Genomic DNA, 11,782 nt, shown 5'->3' with positions numbered 1-11,782 from the left:
AGATCCAATTTTTTACTTCTTCATAAGACCGGAAGTGCTGATCAGCCAGGCCGTGTGCCATTGATCGAAACAAGTGATAATCAGAGGGAGCAACGTCTGGAGAATACGGCGGGTGGGGTAGGACTTCCCATTTCAATGTTTCCAAGTATGTCTTGACCACTTTCGCAACACTTTCGGGATCGAGCATTGTCATGCTGCAAAATCACTTTATCGTGTCTCTCGTTGTATTGCGGCCGTTTGTCTTTCAATGCTCGGCTCAAACGCATCAATTGAGTTTGATACCGACCGCCTGTGATTGTTTCAGTCGGTTTTAACAGTTCATAATACACTACGCCGAGCTGGTCCCACCAAATACAGAGCATGACCTTGGACGGCAAAATCACCGTTCTTGAAACGTTGAAACCACTCACGACACGTCTTTCACTAATAGCGGCCTCACCATAAGTATTTGAGAGCATTCGATGAGCCTCAGCCGCAGATTTCTTCATATTGAAGCAAAAAATTAAAACCTCCCGCAAATGACGAGAATTTGGCTCGTAAACTGACATTTTCAATCGAGAATAACTTTATGATGCAGACACAAATCGACTAATGTTTCTATAGGGTTATGTTGACAGATGCCCAAGTTTATTGTATGACGTCTATGATCTATTTATTTCGACCACCACTTACCGCTAAAGCCATCTATAGGAAAACGGCGGAAGCAAAGTTGTACACCTAATAATTTTATAGTTTCAAAGTTTTTCCTTCGAAACATTCACAAAATTCACTAAAAACTACTAAACGTTTTGGACTGTTGTTTATGTAATTCATTTTAGTGATCGCAAACTTCGGATATTTTATCACTTGCAGCATGCGCTGCTAACGTAGCAGAATGGCTAGGACATGAAAATGTTAATAAACATGAATTCTTTTTCCAGTTTCATGACATGCATTGTCGCATGATGGAGCAATAATATTCGAAAATGATACCTGCAATTTGTACATTTCTTTTTTAAATGCATTAAACAATTTTTCTGCGCTGGAATCTTTAGTATCGATATTAATTAATACAACTAATTGCGTAAACTCGAATGCGAGTCCCGGGATCAGGGTATCGAACTTAAAAATCATCCACTTTTTGTTATAAATATCAAATGTTTCATCTATAAATATAAAAATTTTGTGTTCTGAATGTTGTCTACATGTTCCGTTTCAACTTTGGATAAAACGTTCGTAATACATTATAACATTTTTACATTTTGTACAACCCATTTTCATACTTCGTAACATGAGGATCTTTTCCCACGTGTTGAAAAAAGTTAAAAATCTTGTTTGCATTTTGATAAGAAATATTCATTTCAACAATTAATGCAACATATTTGATCTCCGCTTCTTTTGTACGTTCATTAAGTAAAAGTGAGTCATTACTTTCCATATTTCAATCTTCATTAGATATTAGATAGATCTTATTTCACTACTTTCACATTTATATGTGTTTTTCGGCATGACGATAGATTTGCACAAGCAAAAGACTTATCGCAAATTATACAATAACATAAATCTATCATCATCTGGCACTTCGCGTAACCAATGTTTAAATTCCTCAATATATGTAACCATTTTAATTGAAATACTGATTTAGATTTTTTTACTATTGGGAGTATAAATAAGTTTCCGCCGTTTGCAAAAGACGGCGCTATTAATAAACTATAGTTAAAATTGTTTGATGTAAAACGACATATCGTAAGATTGGACATCCGGCAACATAATCTTGAAATATTAACGATTTTGTATCAGCATCATATATTTTTTTTGTACGAAAATGTCGAATTTTGAGCCGAATAAGCGAAAATCATTTGCGGAAACTTTTGATTTACTTCTTTAATTTGAAGAAATCTGCAGCTGAGGCTCATAGATCGCTTGTAGAAGCATATGATGCTGCCTTAAGTGAGAGAAGTTGTCGTGAGTGATTTCAAAAGTTTAAGAATGGTGAATTTGACGTCGAAGAAGGCCGAAAGTGTACGAAGACGCGGATTGAAAGCATTATTGGATGAAGATTCGTGCCAAACGCAAAAAGAACTTGCACTTACATTAGGAGTGACTCAACAAACAATTTCATATCGTTTGAAATCATTGGGAATGATTCAAAAGCAAAGGAATTGGGTTCCATATGAACTGAAACGAGAAACGAGAAATGTTGAACGCCGAGAAACGTTGAACGCCGATTTTTCACATATGAAATGCAGCTTGGCATAAACGAAAGGGTTTTTTGCATCATATAGTCACTGGTGATGAAAAATGGATCCACTACGATAACCCAAAGAAGAGGAAATCATGGGGACCATCTGGGCATGCTTCAACATCGACAGCCAAGCCGAATATTCATGGAAAAAAACTCATGTTGTGTATTTGGTGGGATCAGCTTGGTGTCGTGTATTATGAGTTCCTCAAACCGAACGAGACCATTACTGGGGCTCTCTACCGAACATAATTGATGAGATTGAGCACTCAAAGAAAAACGCGCCCACTACTACTTCAGGCATGACAAAATTATTCTGCATGATAATGCTCGACCACATGTTGCGGTGCCGGTCAAAACCTACTTAGAAACACTCAAATGGGAAGTCTACTCCACTCGCCGTATTCTCCAGACATTGCTCCTTCCACTTGTTCCGATCGATGACGCTCCTGTCTGAGCAGCACTTCACATCCTATGAAGATATCAAAAATTGTATCGATGATTGGATAGCCTCAAAAGATGAAGCATTCTTCCGACGCGGGATCCACATGCTACCAGAAAGATGGGAAAAAGTAATGGCTAGTGATGGCCATTACTTTGAATAAAACACCGTTCTTTCACAATAAATGCTTAATTTTTAATAAAAAAACGGCGGAAACTTATTTGTACTCCCAATAAATTATCGTCATTATTATCATATTATGATTTTTTAATATTATTTTTATAATACGTGAAGTATGTTTCGAAATATTTCTCGATTAATACGAAAATTTTTTATTGCAATAATAAAGATCATTATCGGATGGCACTCTACGTATCTAAGATTTGTATCGATCAGTAAGCTAAGCTTCTACAAAGCTTCGTTTACATTTCTTGGCTGATTCACTCATTATACACTTTATCGATTAACAATAAATAAAAAATTACGAGTGTGTGTACACAAAATTAAAATTGCACTTACTATGTACTAATGTACGTTGGGAATTTGTAAGCTCGAGATCAACAGAAACGGATACACAGGAACGAATGTATAATATGAATAATGTAGCGCAGCGTTTCCGAAAATAATGAAAAAATAAACGTCGATTTCAATACACGCGGACAGATGGAGACGCATTTTAAGAAAAAAAAAACATGCATAAGCGATAAGAGAAATGCGCGTTTTTTTCCAAGTATGTCAGTGTGCGTTGTGTCAGTCAACTGTTCTCAATCCTGCAGAAAGCTTTCGCTGAAGAGCAATATTTGTAACGACGAGAAAATGACAGGTTTGTTATAAACAATTTATTGTTATTTAACTTTAGCAGAGATTGAATACAGAAATAATTTTAATAATGATTTAATAGTAATTAATATTTTGGTGCCACTCTTAGTATGACATACCGTAGGTTTCTGTTATTTTACTGTGCACTGTAACTTTTATATTAATATAAAGATGCATATATTTGCTTGTTACTATTATATTTCTTAATATTTGGCGTTTTCATTAAAGAAAAATTTTGTTATAAGATATTTATTTTTATGTGATGTTTTTCACAATATGCAGTGTGATTATATATAACGTGGCAAAACGATATAGAATGGCATATCAAATTAACATTTTTTACCGATATTATTACAATAGTGAATTGATATCGGTATTGTTTATTATTATATCGGTATTAATAAAAATATCGATATAATATATCGATATTAAATCAATCATGATGCAAGATTCAGCTCTCTACTTTCGTAATATCATTATGTGTGATTGTTCAATATGATAATATAATTTATGCGGTAATATACCGCATTATTATTAGTATTATATAAAGATATGTATCTTGGTCACTGAATATATTCGTAATTTTCAATACGTTCGATTGATAAAATATAAAAATTCTTCACTTTGAACTAATAAACTTTTTAAAAGAATTATGTTTAAGATAACATTAATAACATTAAAAGACACAGAAGAATAGTATTAATTTAAAATAGGATTTATTTTGACTCTCTCGAGTTTATTTTGACTTTCTTACATAATCTGTGTTCTCAATTTTATCTCGTAATTGTTACCTAGACAGCACAGAATATTATGGTAAATGTTATGTAAATAGTTTATACATATTTTATATAAAGTTTAATCGAAATATTATTAAAATATTTATTAATTAAATATTTTATATAATATTTTTTATATATTTATGATAAATATAAACAAATATAAATAACTGTTCTTAACTTGAATTATAATGTCATTTAGTATTTACATCGTTTACTATCTGGAGACATGATAGTGTTTCAGCACTAACAATAAAACAAGCGAAGCATTATGATAACATTTATAATAAATATTTCTCAGTATTTATAACAAATATTTATGATCCGTGCAATTTAAGACTACAAAAATATTTACAAAATATTTAAAATAAGTCTTATAAATATTTATAAACATTTTTTTAATATTTCCGAAATATTGTGTGCTGTCTGGGTATTCTCATTAGTGTCCAATATGATAGTAAATTATAATATAATTTGTATTCGATCATTCATTTCAAAATTATTAGTTTATTGGCAATATTCGAGTATAATTTTTGGACATCTTTTTATTGATTTTGATGAACATTATTATGGATAAAACACATTTTTTTGTAAAATAAGATAAATCTTATAATATTGATAATATTAATACAATTAAATAAAAGTATGGCTCAAGTAATAAAATTAAATAAAAGTATGTTGAGAAGGGCTACGAGTTAAAAATTATATTAATATTCATAATATAATATGCTCAAGTAATAAAATTAAAAAAAGTATGTTGGGAAGGGTTACGAGCCAAAATAAAAAATTTAATATATGAGTTAAAGCAAAGATACAAATAAGTAGATTACATTAAAATGAACATTGAAACTTAGAGAATATTTTCAAATTCGCTTGCTTTAACTCATATAAATTTTTTATTTTGGCTCGTAACCCTTCCCAACATACTTTTTTTAATTTTATTACTGGAGCATATTATATTATGAATATTAATATAATTTTTAATTATTGTGTAATAAATGTATTTATTGGGTTGTCCGGAAAGTTCGTGCTGATGTTGAAGGAAAATTGAACGCAGAAAATTTTAATTTAATAAATGTATACTAAAATTTAAATTTTAGTCGACACGAACTTTCCGGACAACCCAATATATTATTAATAGTAGAACCACAAAAGTTGCAAAGAATATCGATGCCATAGCAACTGCAGTAAATGCAGCAGCAATTAATTTGCTGCAGGTTTTACGAGATATTCTTACCGGTTCATCCTGAGACAAATCGGGATATAAGAGGCCGGCAAGGAATTATGAGGGGCCGTGCTCTGGGAAAGAGAGGCCGCAGAGGAGTAGGAAGACTTTGTTCCCAGTATAACAAACTTTTAAGGATATATTGTATCAATTTTAAAATCATTGAAAAATTAAAGATTGCATGTTTTACATTACCATACATTTAAAGGTAATAGAAAAAATTTAGCAATGATTTTCTATGTGACAAAAAATTAATTCAATAAGAAGTAGATATGTGCTCTAATGAAAATATTAAGAAATGGTAAAAAAAAATATGAATTTTTAAATATATATTGAAGATGATTAATATAACATAAAATTTCATTGCAATGCAGAGATTAGGTGCTCTTTAAATAAACAAAATTGCTTTATTTATTTATTTATTTAATGATTTACAGATATCTGAAGACGATTGCAATAAGAATAAAGACAATTACAATGAAACTTGATATTAAATCATTTGAAACATTTAAGTACTTATACAAAAAATTGAGATTTCTTTTAGTATTATAAAAAAACAACTTAATTTTTAACAACAAACAGATAATATAAATTATAAAAATATGTTGTTAAATAAAAATATAATTTTATTCACGCAATTTTCATATATAGTTTATTTGAAATATTAAAGACATTTACAAATTAACTTTGCAGGAATACGTCCGAAATCCGGGAAAGAGGAGAAGAAAATGCGGAGACAGGCCGGAGAAAAGGGCGAAATATTATTCATAATTCTTATAATTATTATTATTATTATGATTGAAAAATATATATTTAAAAAATATAATGCATATTAATTTCATAGTTCCTTTTGTTCATTCAACAATAGTCTATGACGATAAAATATGAGAAAATACACAATACAAATTCTTGCATAAAATTATTTTTTGACATGTTTTATGCTTTGTGGATTAATGAGAAAGGTTTATTGTAGCTACAATTTATTAAAAATTATATGTTATGTATAATGTCTTCTTGCCTCTCGACACGCTCGAGCTCGAACGGCCAAGAAAATATTTTCAGTCGCTTCACGCTCCAATAAAACGCTGTCTCGTTCGCTCTTAGCACACCTGAACACCCATCGAAGCTGGTCGAAGCGCGAAAGCGTCGAACCGCAAATGGACATAGGCTTATGCTTGTGTGTGTAACTAGTGGTCGTGCTAGGCCGCCGACTGATGGTATTAGTCGCGATGTCGTAAACCATCCCTGAATTTGGTGTTTGTGCGGATATTTTGAAGAAAGCTGAAAATACTCTTGGAATCCGAAAAGATTGTAAAATTGACTTGCTCAGGGATGCCATCTCTGAAGGGGATTTGCTGATGGTGGAGATACCTTATTCGGATATCACTAGTATTGTTAAAACCAATGCAATAAGGATAATGAAGATTTTTTGAAATATAATATTCTTCATAAAGGCACTGAATATTTTCAATTATATTATCTTCAATCAGGTAAACCGTGATTCCAGCAATCTAAGCTGGAAAGCTATTGTAACTATAACAATCATCTTCACTGTGGCCATAATTCTCTAGCTTGTTTAGAAATCTAGTTTATTTAGATTTAAGATAACCGATAGCGATAAATGTTCTTGTGGTTCTCATCGAAAACGAGAATCATATACTATAGGTTTGCAATAAATTTGCCAAAGAAAGAAAGAATATGTTAGTTAAGTTTAATAAGTTGAATATAAAAGCTCCGATTGACATTAAAGAAATTTTAAAAAGAATGAAAACGAACGAAATTGAGATTATAACTGATTTCTTTAATGAATGCAAAATCGATATATAAATTTTTTCTTTTAAGTTAAAAAGATCTTTCAAGCATGTATTTTCCGTTATTACATTCTATAGCATTAATTATTGTTTTCTATATTAGGTTTTCTATATTAGATATAAATAGTTTTCTTGAGCGTAAAGACATAAGCTATGTTACCCCATTCGGTTACATTGTTATTTCAACGCCATCTATTGGTAGCTGCAAGACTGCGAATGTATGTAAAATGGCTGTATTCTAACTGTGGGCTAATAAATTGTATTATCTATCTATCCATCTCTGAATTGGCATCTTGCGCTCGGCATCGCCATTCATATGTCTCACCGCATCATACCAAAGGATTCGCGATGGCTGCTACGCACATTTGCGACTACATTATATATATATTACTAACACTACAAACATAGGACAAATACAAACCATAATAAACTTCGATGAATAAAAATATCGAAAGAGAGAAAGCGATGAAACCTATTTACGGAAAATCTAATTAATTTCTATCGTAATCTATCGCTTCTTTAAATCTCGAAAAGAAAAAATTTTAAGAAAAAGGTATCCGAAAGAAATAATATCATTCTCCACCATTCTCTATCATTTCCCGTTAAGAGAGTATGATTTCGTCGGAATACGATAAAATATCAATAAAGACGTAATGTTTCATTGCATTTTGTTAGAATTTTTCTTTCTATGTATTCAAAAATCACTGAAAATCTGTCATAATTAATAATGTATTTACGGTAGTAGAAATTCTAAGCTCACTATCGCATAATTACCAAAAAAGCTCTTTGTTGTTAACCGTATGAATGATATTTAACGTAGCATTGTGCTCTCGAAGTATAATTAATTATTGTAGGCAGCTCATCATAATCTATTATAAAATCGGAGAAGAGTACATGTTTTTCTATCTTTTTTACAAATTATTACAAAAAGCGTAGCATATTATGCATAATAAGTATTTCATGTATATCATAATTTTCTAATAAGATATTTATGAAAGGAAAACGTATAAAGAATTAATCATGAATATTAATTATAACAAATTTTCGTGAAAGGAAACGATAAGAAATGATAAAAGAATTTGACAATTTGAAATTTATAAATACACTACAAAAAAAATCATAAAATTATCCACAGAGAAGCAAATAAAAGATAAGGATTCACTCTTTCGAACGCTGTAAACGGAATTTGTTTACGATTTTTAATTTAGTTCATGGAACTTTGTAAAGTCTGTGCAAAATTTTTAGATTTAACTCTCCATGTACATTCCTATATCTTGAGATTAACTCTCCATGTACATTTCTATAACTTTATAAAAAATCAATCAGAGAGATCGAAATATTAATTATTTCAAAAATAGAGACTTCAAGCTTTAAAATGCTTTTCTAAAAATCTCGTTACGATCATTATACTTTCTTGAATATTATTTATTTTTGGAGGACATACCAAAAAAAAAGTAAAAATAAAAATACTTACACAAAAATTAATACGCTGTATTTCATCCTGTGCTAAAAATTGTTGCACACGTTGAAAATGGAAAGGATGCAATTCATTTTCCTTTAAAACGCGATGCACGTGGTTCATGATATCGAGTATATGGCGTACACTGTTTTGAGGATTTTCTTCAATCATTTGCATAATTCGCTCGTCATTAACGCAACGACGCAATATTCTGTCACGATTTTGAAGTTGCACTGCTACTTTTATCGTAAAACTCTACTTTTTCCAAAATAAAAAATCCGTTTTGTACATTTCTAATTACAAATATTATATAAAAGACTAAAGGTACATACATAAAAAATTTAATTTACATCGCATTTCTTTCCTGCAAAAATGTTCTCTCCTTTTTTTTCTTTTAGTCTGTTTTTCTCTTCTCCACCTATCTCTTCTTTTGTGTCTTCTTCTGTTTCTCTTAATTCCATATGATCTCTTCTCAATATTTTTGTCTTCTTATCCTTTGTCTTTTCCTCCTTTTTTAACTTGTCCATTTTTTTTCTTTTTTGTTTTCTTCATTCTCTTCTAACCTATAATATATTATATATATTTATTTTAATATCTAAGACACACACACACACACACACACACACACACACACACACACACACACACACACACACACACACACACACACACACACACACAGAGAGAGAGAGAGAAGCAAAAATGAATTTGTACTTCGGTATAATACATACATATATTGACGCGCTCATCTACATCGTATGTATGTATACCTATCAATTTTTTTACTGATTTTAGTTTTTTAATGTATTCCTCGGATTAAAATACGTATACAATTATTTGTTCAGATTTTTATCGTTATTAGTTTTCGAAATATGAATTAATTAATATTTTAATTTATTTAATTTCGCAAATGTTAAGTTGAATATATTTTCTGTTTAAATTACTGAAAAACAAACAATAATCACATTAAATTATTCGTCTTGAAATTTTCTATTAGAAAAAAACTTTATTACGAGAAAAACTTCAAGTTTTTTTTTATTAATGTTCAAGGATGTATCTAATATAAAATTGCAACACAAAAAATAAAAAAATGTCATAGACATTATTATATCGTAACGTTTGAATATCTATAAAATTTCAGTACATTTCTCTTCGTTTTGTTAATACATTTTTGTTTGTCTTTATTCTTATTATGTAACATCGTAATATTTATTTGCAAAGAAGTTGATAGTTTTGAAGGGAGTTTTGTTAACATTTGAATATCATTATTCTATTTTCTTTTTCTATATATAGGCATTTTTCTCTTCGAAACCGAAAATATTATTATATAATAACACCAAAAATAATAATTATTATATAATATTATATAAAAATTAAAAAAAATTAATACATAAAAATAAAGTGAATAAAATTCTTATTCGCATCATTATAAAATCACTATTACGTTTCAATATTTTATTTATTAAATTAATTCCAAATTGGATCTAATGCGAATAATATTGCATTACACAAAATGTTAATTAGATTATATTTTTTATTATAACATTTATCTCAGTTTCCTCTATTCTAACATAAGTGTGCATCACACGATATCGAGATGACAAATTATTATAATGAAAAATATATTTAAAAATTATGTTAGAATTTATATTAAAATTTATATTATTAAATTAAGCATTTAAAAAGCTTTACATTTTAGATTTATTTCGAAATTAATTTTGGTGGGGAATCGAGTTTATTAACAGACGTATATTTTGTGTTGCATAATATGTCTATTTGGAATGATAATATTGAAAGATATGAGAATTGATTCTCGCACTTCGTCTTCACTATCATTAGTTTGCGCTTAATTAAATGTATAATGCGAATATAACGTTATCTCGTAGGAAATAATCAAATACATTGATTACGATTGTTTTCGATCGAGCGTTCCGGAGCTCGAAGACCTATGCCACAGTATATACAGTAGCGCAACTCTCCTGATTTTATGTTGTCCAAAAGTGCGCATGGGTGAAATAAATAAATTGTCGGGTAACGTTATCTAAATTTCTATCTCACTTCTTTTTTTTTCGTTCTTTCTTTCAGGGCCATTTAAATATCGAGTAGCTGAAATACGGATCAAAGATAGAAGAAAAGAAAATCATGATTAGTTTAATTAGTTCAATTTAGTTTATTGCGAAGTTTTATGAAAAAGACTATATGTTAACAGAGTAATAGACATAAAATATGATTTTACACGATATAATAGACATAACATAAAAAAAATACAATACAATAGTCATTAGTAGCTTGCAAATGGGCATCAGCAAAATTGCTGTTACAAAGACCACTACAGCAACAAAACTGGAAATAAGACAATAATGTAATGAGAGGTGAACTATTAACTGAAATCACATACTTACATGCACATACACACACATACATTACCTATAAACATACCAATTTCGTCAGTCTCGCTTAAATACTGTGATATATATAATTACTGGATTGCTTTCGTTTTAGCTAGAAATCTGTGTTCTATGTGGTGCAATTCTAATAATTTATTAAAACGCAAGCGATCTAGCAAGAAAACAAGCATCATATGCTACAATCGTTAATTAAAATATTTTTACAGTATAATATTTGTATCATGCAATTTATAATTTTATATTTTCTTATTTTTGTATTTTTTTATTTTGCAATGCATTACAATTATAAATCTATTTCTTTAGTTTTATTATTATGTTACGCCCTTGCTATGCCGATTCCATGGATCGCCGCTCGCGAAGTATCGAAGGTTGTATTGTCCAACAAAACTATTGTGTCCGGGCATCCGAGAGACTCGCAGAAACGCTCTCGCGAACGCGTTCATGCACTCTCGCTCGCAGAAATGAATAACACGAATGATGGAATGAAGGAAAAGAGTTTATTTAGGAAAGGACACAGTCACACGTAAAAAGCTCAAAGTACACGAACGTAAATAGAATCAGCGAATCGAGAGACACGTCCGAGCGCAGTTCGGCTCACATCCCAATCTGCCGATCTTGTTA

General features: G+C 30.1%; 1 pseudogene; it reads right to left on the bottom strand.

Annotated features, from left to right (window-relative positions):
* The window catches only part of LOC105621811, a 17,259-nt pseudogene extending 7,979 nt beyond the window's left edge, over positions 1-9,280 (bottom strand).
* Positions 9,281-11,782: the final 2,502 nt, after the last annotated feature.

Source organism: Atta cephalotes, assembly GCF_000143395.1.
Source record: "Atta cephalotes unplaced genomic scaffold scaffold00037, whole genome shotgun sequence".
In the NCBI taxonomy this organism is placed as follows: domain Eukaryota; kingdom Metazoa; phylum Arthropoda; class Insecta; order Hymenoptera; family Formicidae; genus Atta; species Atta cephalotes.
Note: the sequence above shows the minus strand (reverse complement) of the source record. Positions and strands in the feature narration are given on the sequence as shown.